At 37.9% G+C, this 18,653-nt stretch overlaps 1 protein-coding gene across 2 annotated transcripts in view; it reads right to left on the reverse strand.

Annotated features, from left to right (window-relative positions):
- ARHGAP15 (Rho GTPase activating protein 15) overlaps positions 1 to 18,653 on the reverse strand; it is a 691,399-nt gene that overhangs the window by 63,254 nt on the left and 609,492 nt on the right. The gene's annotated exons all lie outside the window — the stretch shown is intronic.

The raw sequence follows: 18,653 nt of genomic DNA on the forward strand, positions 1-18,653 counted from the left end.
CCAAGAACGAAACAGCCTTTAAAAACTAGAAAAAGAAAGGAAATAGGCCTCCAGAAGGAAGACAGTGAACTGATTTCCATTTTCTGACCTCCAGGAATGTAAGGTAATAAATTTGTGTTGTATGAGCTAATGGCAGTTTGTTACAGCAGCAACAGGAAACCAACACACAAGGACACACAGTGTGATTTAATTACCAATATTCTATTGTTTGCTTGATTTTGTGGTAAATACTTTTTTATTACTTCTATGCTATCCTGTTTCCGGAATACATTTTGTTTTTTTGCTATGAATTAGGAAAGTGCAAAAACAAAAATTGAAAGTATAAAAAGTAGTAACATACATTTAAAAAAATAAGTTCTTCAAAACTGCATGCCACATGAATTTATTTCCTTCATTGTGTGTTTATTTTTTACCTTTATGGGCATGGATAGCATAATAAAAACTAAGTTACTTAGTACACCAGAGAATTCATCTTGCCATAGTTTTAACCAGGGCGGAGAATTATAATTATTTATTGAACTCAAACATTTTCTATACTTTAATCTCTAACTACTAGCATAGAGACTCTAACTACTAGAGTCCACTGCTGCAAAAGATGATGTACAAGAGAATAATATGTAAGGCAACACCCACCCACTATCCATTCTCTTCTTCCTTAGCAAGGCAATCCCATCATTGCAGGAATGCCAATATACCCAATCAAAAGAGCTCATTTTCTAGCTTCCTTGGCAGCTGGAGTGGCCATATGACTAAGATTGGCCACTGAGACTTAAGTCCAAGTGTAATGTGGGACTTCTGGGGAGACCATGGAGAGGATGCTGGTTTAGCTTTTTAGCCTTTTCACCTCCGCTCTTCAGAATAAGGATAGAATGGTTATAGCGTCAGATGACACTGAGAACAGAGGTCCAGCAGATTGGAACACATGGCTGGGAGGCACTTCCCTGAATCTGTGGAGCAGTCACTGGTCCTACCTGCCTGTCTCTGAGTTTCTTTGACATAAGAAACTAAGCCTCTGTGTACTGCAACCTTTATGAATGGTTCTCTGATACTAAAGCCAAACACAGTTCCTAATATGATGTGCCTCCTGAAGCCCAATTTGTAATCACCTGTTATTAGGTAGATAAACTTAATAGAGTGAGAAAGAGAAACAGGCAGGGTATTTAAAATACACTGCAAACAAACAAACAAACAAACAAACCACTTTTAATAAGAAATTATAGGAAAAATATCCTGCAGGACATGGTATTTGGTGAAAGTGGGATGGGGTAGTCTTTCTAGTAGAACTATGCTTGGAAGCTTTTCTTCTTTCTCCTGAAACCACAAAGGCCTATAAACAATACCTCCCACAGTCACAGCTTTCAATTATTTGCAGTTATTCTTAGAAGAGTTCCACCATAATATGGATTGGACAACTGCCAATAAAAGAGACAAAGGGGGGTATGGAGAGAGAGAGAGAGAGAGAGAGAGAGAGAGAGAGAGAGAGAGAGAGAGAGAGAGAGAAGAGAAAAGCCAGTTGGAACATCATAGGATACAGCAGATCTAATTTTTCTACTTAAAGGCTAGAAAGCCTCCTTTCAGCTTAATGATGCTAAGACATTGTGATGCTTCATGAGACCAGTGGAGCTTATGAGACACCAGAAACTCAGGAAAAAGAAAGAAAACAAGTCAGTAACGATAAGAGTGAAATTGGTACAGTATGCACAGGACAGAGCTCTTGGGACACTTGGATACCCTGTATCTGGTCATCTGAAGCTAACGCTATACACCAATGAGTATATGCAAAGATATATAGCCCATGCTAGTAATAGAATTTTCCCGAGGATCTATTGCACCACTTGGTTCAGGCAGTAAAGGTGATAACAGACGAGGTGGGCAGTAGTTCCTATACCTATCGTGACAGACCTGAATAAGTATGTCTTACTGTTAAAAGGTGGAAGAAGAGAGAAGAAGGGAGGGGAAGAGAGGAAACCTTTCTAATTTCATGAAAATCTCTGGCCATAGTGATGATCAAGTCAATGTCAGAATCTCCAAAAAAGCGATCAATTGACATTGAGGACTACAGAAGCAGCAGCCATAAATCAAGCTGAGCAAATGATAAGTAGGGAGTGGTCCACATGAGTATACCCAGCAAACATCTGTTTTAGGGAACATATGAGATCTAGTCAAGAGTGGTTGCAGAAAGGCTGGGTGTGGAGTTGCTTAATTGGAAATATATGAACTTGCAAGATCACTGCCATGGTGCTTGGGCAGCAATTAAAACTTCACCAAGTCTGTTTAACCCCCAGGTAAAATACTTGTGAATTTCCCTAGACAGAGTCAGTTCTTCTTCTGTGCTCTGTTACTCTAGCACATTCTATTCCACATAATATGGCCATGGTTTGAAGCACTAGAGGAGTGGATAAAAAAGCTGTGGTACATATATACAATGAAATATTATTTGGCCATAAAAAAGAATGAAATCTTACCATTTGTGGAAGCATAGATGGACCTAGAGGGTATTATGCTAAGTGAAATAAGTCAGCCAGAGAAAGACAAATGCCATATGATTTCACTTATATCTGGAATCTAAAGAGCAATATAATTAAACAGAGGTACAGAGAACAGATTGATGACTGCCAGAGGGGTGAGGAGTTGGGGGACTAGATGAAAAAGCAAAAGGGATTGACAAATACAGATTGGTAGTTATAAAATAGTCACGGGGATGTAAAGTACAGGTTAGGGAATATAGTCAATAGTATTGTAATAACTATGTATGGTGCCAGTTGAGAACTGGAAATATCAGGTGGACCACTTTGTAAAGTACATGATTGTCTAACCACTGTGCTATATACCTGAAACTGATACAAAATAATATTAAATGTAAATTATAATTGAAAATAATTTTAAAAATTAAAAAAATATTGCCATGGCTTGAATGCCTAGTAATTTCTCCATTCAACTGGGAATTTCCCTATAAAGCTAGGAAGCACTTGCATGGGCATATAGTGGCTTAAATAAATAAAGAATAAGTGAACCAATGAAAGACAAGAACATGGGTTGGAATAGATAGACCTTGCTTTGAATTCTATAACAGCTTTTTATTAGCTGGTCTTGGACAAGTTCCTTATTTTCTCTGAGTAATACCTAAAAAGCCAGTTTTATAGATTGAACAAGATAGTATATTATGCACCTAGCACAATGACTAGTAAAAAGTAAGTATTTCATATGTGCTTCCCCTTTTACCCTCTTCACCTTCTTTGAGGCCTATGCTGGTCTGGTTTACTTTTCATTTCCAGCATTAATCACACCATCTGGTTGCAGTGAGCATTCAAATGTAGTTGAACTGAGTTGGTGCCAGTGGTGGCAATGCTCTTGCTATGGTAGCCTGACATTTCACAACACTGACTACTCTGTGAAAGGCTGAGAGACTGACAATCTGACTGGTGAGTAGTTCAGTTACATAGAAGAATCCTTGTAAAAGTCTACGGTGGTTCCCATATCTGCTTATAAGAAACATTCTACGAGAAGTGTATTTTATAGAATTTTTTTTTCTCTTTCTCAACTGTCACGGACACCTGAAGAATTGGACAATTGAATTGTGGTACACACATTGTGTGGCTAAGTTGTACATACATGGAGGGGGAACTGGATGATGGCTTAGAGAGGGCTGAAATATTATCAAGGGAGCAATTTATTTTCTTAGAATATAACTAGAATAGAATCTTTGAAAAGGTTATAGGAAAGCAGTGGTTTCCCATTCAAATCAGTACCACACCCACTCGTCCATAGCTTGTAAAATCAGGAAATAACACAAATACTTCTAAGTGGAAGAACATCTAAAAATACAATTGGAAATGTTGAAACCGAAATGACACCTTTTCAGATCTAGTTTATTGACGTGTCATATTAGGAATTGGAATTGCATACATAATACAGGAGTAGTTAATGAGCTAAGATTCATACACAGCTTACTAAAGATGTGTCAACTGTCTTCAATTGATTCAGTGAGCATGTGAAAGACAGCGTTTTCTATTAATATTTCTCCTTCAGCATATGGTTTCTCATTATTGTGAAGTATTGAGAGTTTTGAGAAGACTGAGCTATCTCACGGAAATGGGAAACAAGGAACTTTTTTTTTTACCTGGGGAAATAGAGAACATCTTAGGTAAGTTGTATACTAAAAGGCTTATATAAAAGTATTTTCAGTAATAATAAACTCCACAATTCTTTGCCCCTTCACTCACATTTGCTCCTACCTTTATTTCTTAATGACTGATTTTTATGCTCTATACTCTTTAATACCTCCTTTTTAGCGCCCCACCCTTATCTCAACAACATCTCCAAACTCTAAGCTGTGAACTCACAACTGCATACAAACTCTTTCGGTAGGACTTCATATTTGTCACCCACTAGTGGAAAAAAAAGTTTATGTAAAAATATACATAATGCACATGTAGACATTAAAATAGGAAGCCGTTTCTTACTGATGCCCACTTCTCACCCACCTGGCCCCATTTTCTCAAAATACCCCAAACTCTGTTGTAAATGAGCTTCTTCAAAAAAAAAAAAAAAAGCTCCAGGATACTTAGAGAAGTAACATCTACATGATGCGAAATAGGTTTAACACTATGATAAGGATGTGGCTTTATAGTTTCCCCCTGGTTCATGGATTTGAGGACACATTTTAAAAATATGCTTTATGATGGATACATTTGCATTTATCTGCATGAAATGTTGCTACTAAAACAAGGATATTTACAACCGAATGCGTTTTTGCAACGAGGTAAGATAAAGTCATACAATGATGGAGAGAGTTCTATGCAGTGCAGGACCCTGGACCTCCTGACCCTGGAATACTTTTCTGGCCTTATCATCCATCCATTTACTATTCTTAACTAATTTATGGCCACATGTTGAATCATATTTCAAAATAAATTGTGCTTTGTTATATAGGTCCACTCAGAGGAAGAAAAGACTGAATTCTCCCGGTCACCAATGCATCAGTGGCCCTCTGCAGTCCATTTATCTGTAATTCTTAGAGGACAACTGTACCCCTTTGTCTGAAGGAGGTCAGCAGTAACACAGCTGTTCTGCTTCTGAAAGCTATTCTGGAATGTATAATGCATCCGGCATGAAAAATGGTAGTCCCTTATATGTCAGGGCTATATTGGGAAGAAAGCAGTCTAATTTCTATCTGGTTTATACTTTATGCATCATGACCACTTCAGAATTTAGTTAGAGACTGTCTGGGCTTAGAGGAGGAATGAGTGTCTTCACAGCATATGTTAAGCGTACTTTGCAACTGGTTACAAATCTTTGAGGATATTCCTTGTAATTTATAAAACTTGAGTTGGATGTTGAGGAGTCATCTAAGGCATGATACCACTTTCTTGATAAATTCCTTTAAATAAATTACATTTACTTTAGGAAGAGGCACTCTAGGGTGAATTCAAGACTCATGCATGGGTACAAATAGACACATACTTCAAACTCATGTTATAAATAAGAGAAGCAGTACATTTCAGAGGTGTCTAAAAAATTAGGTAAGACTGAAAAACTTGATGTTTTCAGTTTCTTATTTAAAAATACCAAAAAACAACCACCACCATATACTTATTTCATAAAATCGTTAGTAGTAGTAAATGTTTCAATGCATATATGTGCACATATAGTAAATGGTCATTAAATGTAAATCCCCTCAAATCGAAATCTTTCTTTTGAATTATCCTCTGTATCAGCACTGACATATGATTGTTCATAGTCCAAGGCTGTTTCCAAAATCATATGAAGCCATAAATTTTACTCTTTAGTACTCTTTCCAAAAAACAGAAAACCCAAACTGTGTGATATTTTTGTAAATACACTGAGTGCTTTCCATTATCAAAGAATGTTTGGTTATAATTCCTCAGTAGATAGAGTACATCATAAATAGGCTCATCATTGTATCCTAAACAATGGTCTCCAGGCTAACCTGGGGTTGGCAATTTGCACTTTTTCCTCCAAGATTCCGTACTCATCACCCACCTCCAAACCAGAAAAGCCATCCTTTGCATCTAATTAAAAGGAAGGAATGCCTGAGCTACCTGGTACATTTGACTTTAGGTGTTGAGAATCCTCGTCAAAACTGTGCAATTGGAGAACAGCGGTATGTGACTTGCAGCGCAGGAGAGATGCCGCAGGATCGGATTCTAACTGACTCAGGTGAGACCGTTTCCTTTGTCTGGTGGAGATCATCTGGGAATTAGAGCTAATCACCTCACTGGTAAACAGGCTTCTCTTGTGTCAGAGCTTGTCCTTTCAGGAGATGGTAATATTTTGTCTGATCTTTGAATAAATAAGCCCTTTTAGGGAGAATTTTTAAAATGGAAATAGCCCTCTCTAGCTAATAAATGGCCGGAACAAGAACACTGGCCAACTGAGTGCCCTAGCCTGTGGATCCTGCCCTGTGAGGGGAGCTGCGGTGTTTCTGCCGATCCCGGAGGAGCCCGCCCACCCCCAGCACGCTGAGGAGCCCACCTAATCTTCAGTGCGACCTCTGTTTCTTGCTGTTTTTACTCCTACTCGCTGGCAATAAGCAATTCAAAATTATTAAAAAGAAAATAATTTTATCTATGTCTTCAATCATCTTTAAAGTGTTAAACATGTATATGTACACGCGGTTGAAGAAAACAAATCCATTAAAGCCCACGTGCTATTTGTGGCAGATACAAACAAAGCTGCTCATTTTGTAACCCAGAGGAGAAGATAGAGTTCAAAATACGTCACAAGAGATGTTTAAATTTAAGAGCTATCATAATGTAAGTATCAATGAAGTTTACGTCTTTCATCTGAGCGAAGGGATCCTCTAAGATGACCCTTAAACACAAAAGTGTCTGAGGTGTCAGCTCATTATACCAAAAATAAATTTTAAAAAAGAATCGAGAAATGCAATGAATACTAAAGCAACCAATGTAAAAGTTTCTTTAATCAATTTCTGAAGGCCTTCAAATTGTTGTTTGTAGCTTCTTTATACACATCTCAAATGCACTCAGGAAAGTAATAAGAATTATTATTTCTTTTTCATCTATGTTATTCTAGAACTTCTAGTGTGCCAACCTCACACTAAGGGGAAGAATCCAAATTTTAGGCTCTCAGTAACTTTTCATAAGTGGTATTGCTTTGGTGCAATCAATTTTAGGATGATAACATTTCCTAAAATTCCCCAACCTCAAACTCTCTGAGACCCAACTTCCTCAACGCTGCAGCAACGCCCCTCTTTGAATTGAAGGGTAAGACAGCAGCTGACACCCCAGCAGCAATCTTCATGGAAAAGCATGGTCTTGTCTTCCACAGAACTCTTATTTTCAAAGTAATCGTGGAGGTGTCATGGTGGCCACGTCCAGATCTGTAACTTTCAGATCACACTAATTCACCTTTAGGCCATAATCTGTGCTGAGAAAATACAGCTCACTAGTTTGTTTCTTCGAAATCCAGTTCTCTTATGAGAATTTTCATTAAACTATATTTTTTCATATACTTCTAGTTAGTTTTACAGGCTTTTAAAAAAATCCAAGGCTTACCATTTGAGTCACTTGACATCTTTCTAATTATAAACCAGTAATTCTTTTTAAATACTCTAGTAGCTCTTTATATTAAGCATTATCTTTGTACATTTTCATAAGGGTAGAAACCTTACAAATACTTTTCTAGATAGGAAGTCTTTAATGTAAGTGTATATCTCTTTCTATTGGTAAATAAATTAAATTTATAGGGAAATTTTTTAAAATCTCACTTGCAAACAAGTAGGATTTGTCATGCAATCAAGACAAATGGTAACTAAGAAACCTTTTTTAAAGGATGCACATTAAAATTTATCCATAACTATTTCTTTTGAACAAAAACCCTCTGGAGAAGAGATAATGGTTAGTATGTGAACTGTTTTCCTGACCGGTTCACTTGACAAGGCCACACAGTGACATTGAGAGCAGGCAGAGTTAGCAGCACAAACATCAAAATCCTTTAAGAAATGGGGAATAAAATAATTTTATGATTCAGCCTTTTTTTTTTTTTAATTGTGAGACTATTGTAAAAGAAGAAAAACAGGCAACATGTGGCAACTTTAGTCAGCATTTCTGAACTGGGAATGATAAACACCTCTGCCTGGCTCTGGAATTTATCAGGACTGAGATATTATTACCACATAGAGTCACAGCATGGTTACTGTTATCATCGGGAAAAAGAGCCAGCTAATCTTAATGGTTTGTAAAGCCGTTACCTGCACTGGTCTGACATTTATCATGATCATTTTACCACATGGGTCCTACATAGCAAAGGTCTTTTATCTGGAAGGGACATCACTATGAATTATTATTTGCAGCTAGGTAGAAAATTGTATGTTGTAGATACCTTTTCTCATTATAAATCACACAGTCACATTTCACCATTTCCCCCAGAAAGCTGCTGAGCCCAGGTTTTTTTTGCCACAGCTTGCTTTCCTCTCCCTCTCTCTCTTTTTCTTTATAGTTTCTTGAAAATATTAGCCATTTTTTTATTAACATCCTTAATATAATTTTTGAAGAATCACATATATGGTAAGTGAATATACAGACGCACTTCCATTATAAAGGGCTTTCTCCACATTCTGTAGAAGGGACTGCATAGAACTTTAGAAATTGCAGTTGATAAACCGTCTACTCCATCTACTTTTTTTTTTTTTAATACTTAATGTTCCCTTCTGTCTTGGTGGCCAAAATTTTCTCTGTTTTTGACCTTGTCAATAGAATATTTACCAGTACATCAGAAAAAAATTCTGATGTTTGATTTGAAATACTCAAAACACTTATGCCATTTCTTGCCTGAAATCCTTAGCTCGGGAAAAGGTTCTCATGATAAGTAAACTATAGTTTTATTTTGTTAGAATGTGAGTTTTTTTTCAGATTCTGTTTTCATGAGTTACAATGAAAGTAGAAGATTCCTTCAACAAATTTGTTTAAAAATTGCTTAAGTTCTATTCCTATCTATGTCCTAATGACATACATTAATATGTAGAATGGAAGAAATAAGGATATTAAAAGGTACAATGTTCTCAAAGCATGGGACCAAATCAGTAAAGTGAAATGCATTAATTTGACAATGGAAAATTACAATGAAAAGCCCACATTGTTTACCATGGGAAGAAATGAACAAATACTCACTTTTAAAAAGACTGAGACAACTAATCTTCTGAAAGATATATTTATATATTTTCTTCTTTCTCAAGTGTTCCATTAGGAATAAACAAGCCAGAAATTCTGCACTTTTATAATGAAGAGGGAGGAGAATTCTTTACCATTTTTGCATTTAGAAGAAATGTGCAAGAAGAATGTGACAATTTAAGCAAATCAAGATTGTTTCAAATGGATCACAAACGGGACTTTGTGGGCTGTTTTATACTAGCATGTGAAGCAGACAGCAAATTTGAAAGGAGGATTTTCTCAATGGTCTAGTTCCGATGTGTTTTCCTATTTCTTTGTGTGTTTAAAAGAGGTTTGGATGTGGTGTTTAATATTGCTTCGACTCTTTTGCAAATGAGTTCTGGAGAAATATTCAAACATGAAGGAAAGCTGATGTACTATAATGCTGAGGGCAGCTGGCGGGGGCAAGGGGGGGCATGAATGAAGAAGCCAGATCCCCAAGCCTGGATTTAGCAAAAATAAACACTATCATTCCATTAAAAAAATACCACTTTACCATTTTATAGGGTAGTGGAGGCCAGGGGTGGGGGTTGGAGGTGGGCTGAGAGAGGTCAATGGGGGGGAAAGGGGACATATGTAATATTTTCAACAATAAAGATGAAAACAAACTTTACCATTTTTAATGTTTCTGGGCATCAATAGCAAACCACTCTCCCCTTGAACCCTTGAAGAAGCCAGTATTTTTCTCAAATAACTCCATTAATTGGGGGGAGGTCAGTTAATACTTTAACTTGACTTGCATTATTTTGCAGTGATGTGTGTTAGTTTGCTTACCTTATTACATTTGGTAGCACACTAATTGTTGTATTCTTACAAATTTCTTTCAAAGGAAATAGTTTCTGTTTCAGAGACTTGTGAGACATGCTTGCACAAATTCAATGGGAAGGAGTGGAGGTGGAGGAGTCATTTGTGAAATTAACTTGTACTTTTACTGCTCAGAAGGAGTTGTACACACTTTTTAGCTGGGTCACCTAAAATGTTATTGTTAAGAGGTTGTCTAATATTCCAACACACTGTGTTACCAATGGAATGAAAGGCTACACTGATTTAAAACAAAAAACGAACAAACCCTTTTATTATTATCTTTAAAAATTCAGAATGACTCTTTTGTTCTAGTTTAACATAATCCTGTCATTATTGCCCCCCAAATCCTGTAACCTGGGAGTATTTACAATAATGAGTATGGGGCTTTGCTGCTTCGATTTTCGTCCTTTGCTGGGGGACCTGGGTGAATCGCTGAGTGCTAATGAAAGTCAGAGACTTCTAGCGGTGGCTGGAGCCAGGCGCAGGCGGGCAGACGCTCTGAGCTCCCCACTGTGCTGCAGTGCACGCCTCCCTGCTGTCATGTTTACTATAGTTTTAATGTCTGTGAAAAAATTCTTCATGCAACCAAATTATGTTATGCCCTCTTGTTTATCTAACCCCACCCCCAATTTAGCACAGTCCTGTTTCCCCTATTATAGAAAACGCCTTCTCAACTTTGTGGCCATCTTACCACTCAATTCGTGCCATGAGAGCCCAGCTGCTTTGCAGCCATGTTTAGAGAGTTATACATGGTCTATCTAAAAGTTTCAGGAGGGTTGCACACACACATCTTGCTTTACTTATGCCACCTAATAACAGATATCCTCCTCTATACTGCATTTTAATTTCATGGAAGATCATCTTAAAGCACCCAATGTAACCACCCAGCATTGACAATACTAGTTTAAAATGCAAATGTACTTGGTGACATGCACTGTGTCTTTAAAGAAATCTATTGAAAAACCCCAAACTATCACTGCAAACAAAATAACATGCTCCAACAAACCAATCTGTGGTTTGAGTCGATGTATGCTTTGTCCTTTTCTTAAAAATGAATATTTTAAAGAAAACGATCACTCCATTATATTATAAATTGATGAATTCACCAAGTGTGATGTACAGTGGAGTTTTTAAATGAATATTCATACAACTCTTTTGATCCTTTAACAGGGCTTAAGACATTGAGGATGCAATTCATGCCCATTTAGATAGTGGGGGGAAAAGAGGAATTAATAGCATAAACAGCACTTGGAAAAGTTTAACTTTAATGTATCAAACTCCAGGTGCCAGAGTTTGAGGAAAATAACCAATAATAGCCATTTTTTACATATTTGATGGGACTGATTATGCAATGTGCAACTCTAAATGGCTTATAGCACATTGTAGCATGGTTCCATCCCATTGGCTACAGTAGGGTGCAGGCAGATGGATGACAGTGACAGGGAGAGAAGTGCTTTTGCTTAGCCGTGCGTTAAGATGCCATCCAGAAGCTCTGTGCACTGCAGACACTTCATTAGGATGCCAGGATAATGGTAAACTACCACTCAGAGTGACACCCCATTTCCTGCTTACTGAGCGCTCCAACCTCGGCAGATGTCAACAATCTCACAGTGCTGCAGAGCAGACCTAACTTTCCAGCCACTCTGACTCCAATTTTTCCCTCCTAACAGTGCCATACATTATGTGCAATATGTAATGGCAAACACCTCCCCGAAAACAAAATCTGCCCAATTCCTTAGGACTGGAGTGCTTAATTTTCTCCCTTCTTTAAAAAAGATGAGGGACACCGAGTTGAGTAACAGATTATGTCCATTCCCTATTCTAACCTCAACATGTCTGGCTATAATTTCCAATTGCTAATCATAGTTCAAAGTGTTAATTGTGTGGTGAACTCTGATTAATAGTAGTTAAACTCTGATCATGAGGGAAAGAACTGTTTCTTTTAATTAATGTCCGTTCCAAAGGTACGGGATTGTGGAATTCTTTTGTTACAGATTTTAAGCCTAGTTTCAGCATGGTTCTCAGTTGTCTGCCAAGAAAAGGCTGACTTGAGCATCTGGATGATATTTCCTCTGCAAATGTATAACTTGGGGCCATTCACACACCTCTTTCCCAGCAATTCAAGCCAATAGAAACTTTGTTCTTATGGTGTAAAGTACAAAATTCTTTTTATAAAGAACCAAGGTGTAGTTTAGATAACGAAAGAATAAAACCCCCCAAATGGAAAAATATTTTGAAACTTACCATTATGACACATGATTGATTTGCATTTTGTGATTCTAAGTATCTTCGTAGAAGCTCAAAGGGCTTGCAAATAACAGGACTGAAAATAAATATCCTCTTCTCAGGTCTGTCACCATTTCCAGATAAAGACGCAAAAGTAAAGAAGTCATAGGCAGAGGTCACACTCCAAGGGAGAATTTGAATGCCCACTTTCAAGGTGATGCCCTCTAGAGAAAGGTGATGCAAATCTTGACTTTCGGCTTAAAATAGCATCTGGTTGGCAACACCTAAACCAGCTCTTGGAACTTGTAGATAAATATGCTCAAAGACAAGAAAATAGACTAGAATTCTTAAAATAAGCAGGGGCTGGCAGTCAATGTGATGATAAAAAGTTAAAAGAGTAATTTCCTTCAAAACAGAGTGAACTTAATTGAAAAATGCCAGTGGTGGGACCAGCTGTGCTCTTGAACTACTGAACCAGACAACCTGCCTTTCTGAAAGCAGATAGAACTATCCTTATCTTTCTTCAGCTGCCAGATTTCAGAACCAAAGACTTAAGGTCCACGCCAACCTGAAAGACTGGGCAGCACTATCCTACAAGCTAACGCTGTTGATTAGGTGAATGCTTTCCTCCTTCTCTTTCTCACCAGTTGTCTCCCTTTCTAACTATAAACGAAGACAAAGACGTCTCTTTTACCTGCAATACTTTAGAGGTAGCAATTTCCATAAAATGGCCTAGGACAGTGGTCGCAGCCACATGCGGCTCACGAGCCGCAGTTTGCCGCTCTGTTGACTAATGAAGTTTGCCGACCACTGGGATAGGGGCTTAATCACAAGGAACAATAACAGACTGTAAGTATTGGAATCGAGAGTCTAGGTCAGTGGTCAGCAAACTCATTAGTCAACAGAGTGGCAAACCAAGGCTCGCAATGTGGCTCGCGAGCCGCAGTTTGCCGACCACTGGCCTAGGAGATTGTCAGTGGAAAGCAGAAAGGATGCCCTGATAATGGCCCATATCACCATAGGAATTGTAGTTCCATATGTAAAACACAGGAGGGGTGGAGACCAGCAAAATTCTATTAGGAATACATTCTTGGAATTCTAATGTTTTATGTATTTCATCTTTTAGAGTACCAGTGAGTTAAGGAATATGGCAGGAGAAAATTCGATGATAGTAAGGCCACAAGACAATAAATATGCTAGATAATAATTCATATAAGAGCTGTGCTGATCAATTTATCATCTAGATATTGCTCCAAAACAAGAATTAGACTAGAATGAAAGCAGAGGGTAAAAGGAAATTTGCATAGAATACTAGATAAATTTCCATCTTTTGAGATGAGTAAACATACAATTTTAAACAATGCATGACCTATGAAAAAACTCATTTTGAATAAGAGAACAATGCTCGTAAGTACAGAAATCTCACAATGACCAGGAGGCAATTAGGAAACACTTTAGCATCTTCAATAGAATTGGAAACATCAAGGAGTTTAATGAAAAGGATTAGCAAGCCATAAGGAGAGAACAGGGTAAGATGAAAAGATACTAGGATAAGATGATAGAGAGATAGATGGTGAGGGAAGACAGTGTGAAAACTAAATATGCAAAATAAAATTAAATTTTGCATTAAAGGCCCAATTATCACTGCAAAAAATAGGTCAGTTATATGGATAACAAACTAGAGAAGCTTCTTAGAATGTGGACACAAAAATGATAGGAAGGAGACCTGCTGGAAGTTAAAGAATTGAGGGATTATCTATGTATAAGTATACTTGAGGAAACCAGAACATTTGAAAAATGTATAACAATCAAGGATGAAATTAAAGATAACTTCTGTGAATGAAAAGAACTATCTCAGTAATAAAAATAATAGTTAGATTCCAAGAAAACATCAGGTGTCAATGCACTATTTTGATATGTCCTGACAAAACTATGAATGATAAAAAAATCAAGTACTATCTTACAAATATTCAAAGAAAAATAAGACTAAGTAAGTAAACAACCAGGCTTTCCTCAGACTTATCTTACTACATTCTAAAGTGAAAACAAAGCAATATCTACTGTTTATGAGGGGGATTGTGGCCCCCAAACTGAATGCATACTTAATTGAACTTTTGCATGTGAAGCTAACAGAAAGATATTCTCATCTATTCAAAGATTCATAGTAACACTGCTTTCTTGCAAAGTTTACTTGAAGGCTTATATAAGATTACCAAATGATGAATCAAAATTTGTAACTCAAGAATAGAGACCTTATAAACAAAACCAAGTATCTTCTTTACTTATTTGGACCCCAAACTCAGAAGGCCCCATTGGGTTATCTCTGGCTTTCATTGCATTCTCAGTAGCAGGAAATGGTTCTCTTGTAGTCCACTCTTCACCATTCAGGTGAAAGCTCTGGGAACATATAATGACCATGTAAAATGATGACTGGTGCTATTCAGTTCTGGTATTTGCTAGCAAACACCATTATTGGATCATTGCATTGAAGAGTTACTAAATAAACTGTCTATTTCCCTCTTGAAAATCAAAGCTTCTGAGATCAGTAGAATATTTACTCCCACTGATCACTAAAAATCTTTGCTAAAAATGCTTTATTTCTGTAATAATTGTATTTTAAAAACTGAGTTGGGGGGCAATTAAAGTGATCAAGATTGAAAAACAAAGCAATGATAAATATTACATATAAATTTCCTATGTTGTATAAGTTTTTAAATTAAGTAGGCTAGGGGAAAAATATAGCACAAAAAGATGAAACTATCCCAAAAATATGCTGGTAAATTCAGAGAGATTTTCCTTTTCTTCTCTTTACTTTTCAGTTAAAGTTAGCTTTAATAAATACTTATTATTTTTGTAATCTGTTAAAACAGACAATTTAAAGTAAATTCATACAATTGCTTAAGTACCATATAATTATAGCTTCACTAAGAAGTTAATTAAAATTACTACTAGAAAATATACCAAAATATTAACCCATAATAAGTTATCTTTAATTAGAGGCCTGGTGCATGAAATTCATGTACAGGTAGGGTCCCTCGGCCTGGCTGGTGATCAGGGCCCATCAGGGCCTTTGGCTGCCAGCCAGGCCTTCCTTCCCTGGCTGCCAGCTGTCGGCCGGGGCCTCCCTTCCCTGGCTGCTGGATGCTAGCCAGGGCCTTCCTTCATTCTGCACTGCTCCTGGTGGTCAGCGTGCATCATAGTGAGCATTGAACTCCCAGTTTCCTGGTCGAACTCCTGCATATTAGCTTTTTATATATGTAGATAATGGGATTATGGATCACTTTCCCTCCATTTTTAAATGCATTTTCCAAATTTTCACAATGAGTATGTGTAAACTTGCTAATAAAAATAATTCTTTATGTTTGGTATAGATGGCAACTATTAGTTGTAATATGCACAGAAAAATAAACTATTTTCAAAGATCAAACCCTTCTAGGAAAATAATATACTTGACTTTTCCTCTAAGTATTTTTGCTGCAGTTAATCTTTTATTTAGTGAATATCTACACTAATAAAAGAGAAACATACAAATTGACCATACCTCTGCTATGCCCACAAGCCACGCCCACCAGCCAATCAGGAGCGAGTATGCAAATTAACCCAACCAAGATGGCTGCAGCCACAGAGTGAGCAGGAGGTTTGAGTTTCCCTGGCAATGGAGGAAGCCAAGCTTCCTGCCCACTCTAGCTGGCCCTGGCCTCTGTTCAAGGCTACAAAGTTGCAATTATAGAAGATAAATAAATCCCAACAAAAATGGTGGCGGCCATGGAGTTGGAGAGAGCAGGAGGCTTGGGTTGCCCCTGGTGATGGAGGAAGCCAAGCTTCCTGTCCTACCCTGGCCTCCACTCAAGGCTACAAAGTTTCAATTGTAGAAGATAAATAAATCCCAGATACCAGGGCCTCCACTTGGGTCGCTGGGGGGAGTGGCCAGCCTGCAAACCATCATAGGCCCCTCGCCCAGGCCGCCCCATGCCCCAAGGGAACCCCCACCCTGATCTGGGACACCCTTCAGGGCAAACCAGCTGGCCCCCACCCATGTACCAGGCCTCTATCCTATCTAATAAAAGAGTAATATGCAGATTGACCATCACTCCAACACAGAAGATGGCTGCCTCCATGTGGACACAAGATGGCTGCCACAAGATGGCCAGCAGGGGAGGGCAGTTGGGAGGGATGAAGCCTGCAAGGGAGGGCAGTTGGGGGCGATCAAACCTGCAGGGGAGGGCAGTTAGGGGTGACCAGGCCAGCAGAGGAGGGAAGTTGGGGGTGACCATGCCGGCAGGGAAGGGCAGTTGGGTGGGATCCAGGCCTGCAGGCGAGGGCAGTTAGGGGCAATCAGGCTGGCAGGGGAGCAGTTAGGCATCAATCAGGCTGGCAGGGGAGTGGTTAGGGGGTGATCAGGCTGGCAGGCAGAAGCAGTTAGGGGCAATCAGTAAGGCAGGCAGGTGAGCAGTTGGGAGCCAGTAGTCCTGGATTGTGAGAGGGATGTCCGACTGCCCATTTAGGCCTGATCCTTCTGGGCAGTCGGTCATCCCTCTAGGGGGTCCCAGATTGGAGAGGGTGCAGGCTGGGCTGAGGGACACACCCCCCATGCACGAATTTCATGCACCGAGCCTCTAGTATTCTATAATCAAGAATATAATCAAGAAAGCAAAGTCAGAGTTTGACACTTTCTTCTCCTGGGAGAAAATAGTGGGTGTAGGGTACTGGCAGGGAGAAAACAGAAAATGTCAAGAGCCCCAGGAATATATACTTGCAACCTGAAAAAAGACCAAGTATCGTGTACTGCCATGTATATAAGTGTATTCTAGTTCCATATTCTAATTTCTGATTCTTCCTCAATCAAATCTTTCCTTAGGGAATTATACTGCCTATTGAACTGAACCTCTGAAGTGTGGAGAATAAAACCTATAAACACAACATTAGTTCATGGATGAAATTGTATGATAATATTTCTAAGTCAAAAAATAGGCTGCTATTCATCTTATATTGAAATAGGCATTTTATTCCCATACCTACCCCTTTAAGTCATAGCAATTTCTCTTCTCTTTTAGAAACAACATTTGTTAATACTTTCTTTACATATAAAGAGGAGTTGAGAAATGAGATAGTATCCAGATAATCTATATCCCTAAACTTCACTTTTGCCTCATTTTTAATGTACATATTAGTTGCCTAATTAATATCTTGATCAAATTATCCAGATAATTGATTCAGTTCTTAGTTCACCTTATATGCATAGTGGGTTGAGAAATTATTCTGTAGAATTAGCATCACAAGTCAGCTCCCAGTTCTACTAAGCAGAAACACAAGAAAACAAAAATTAACTATTCTGAATGTAGAAGTTGTTGGACAAACAAAATTTTTTTTTAAATTTTATTCGAAATCGTTGTTTGATTTGTATGGGCTATGAATTTGGAATGGTAGGAAGCAACTGTATGTGGAATATTTAAGAGAGCCCCCTGTTGGTTAATCTTAGAAATGACTTCTGAATCCTTTTGGTCCTCAGTCCTCCAGATGACAAGAGGCTATATTTAAACACATGTAATTGGCCATGTGATTCAAAATGAATTATTAGGAAGGGGGAAAAGTCAGCCTCCATTGATATTACTCCAAAATTGATTAATATCATTTTTAAAATAAAATATTTTCAAAAACCATCATTTAGTTTTCTCTTTTAAGGGATATAAAAAGGCAATACCAATCTCCAACAAATGGCTAGACATGCAAGTAATATGGAGAACATTTTAAATTAAATTAGACTAAAAAGTAAATTTGTGCACATTACAACGGGATTCCTTAAAGAAGCTGGAAGCAAATGCTGTAGTAAAGAACTGATGCTTTGCAAAGGCTCTTCTGTTCTTTCTAAAACCAATTTGTGGCTGAATTTAAAAAGAGAATAAAGTTATTTTCTTATATAATCAAGCAATGGCTCTTTTCACTAGTAGACATATTCCAGGACTTTAGAAATTAAAAAAAAAACACACAATAAAGGATGAAAATGTTATTCTTTTCCAGCTAACATAATTTTTTTTTTAAGTAAACATCAGCTCCTCAAGGGAGATTTCGATTTGAAGACTGTTTATTATATCATTTGAATAGGACTAGACCTGGCCTTTTGACTTTGAACCACTACCAAATTTCAGGCTGTGAGGAAATTGTTCTACATTTCCTGACAAATTGAGTTAAGCAGACATTAAGTGGGCTTTAAGAAAACAAATGGCCATCTTTATCACAGGTGGACACTGATGGCTTAATGGGGCCTGGGCTGATTGTATCACTTCTAATGGCTTGACGGGAAGCATTAGGGTTTTTGCATAAAGAACTGGCATTGCGAACCCTGCTAACACAGACCTGTCAAGCGCTCTGTATCCCTTTGTGCACGGAAGCAGATGTTTGTATGTATACTATGAACTGGCATTAGAGCAAGCG

This window comes from Plecotus auritus (assembly GCF_963455305.1).
Source record: "Plecotus auritus genome assembly, chromosome: 5".
NCBI classification, from domain to species: Eukaryota; Metazoa; Chordata; class Mammalia; order Chiroptera; family Vespertilionidae; genus Plecotus; species Plecotus auritus.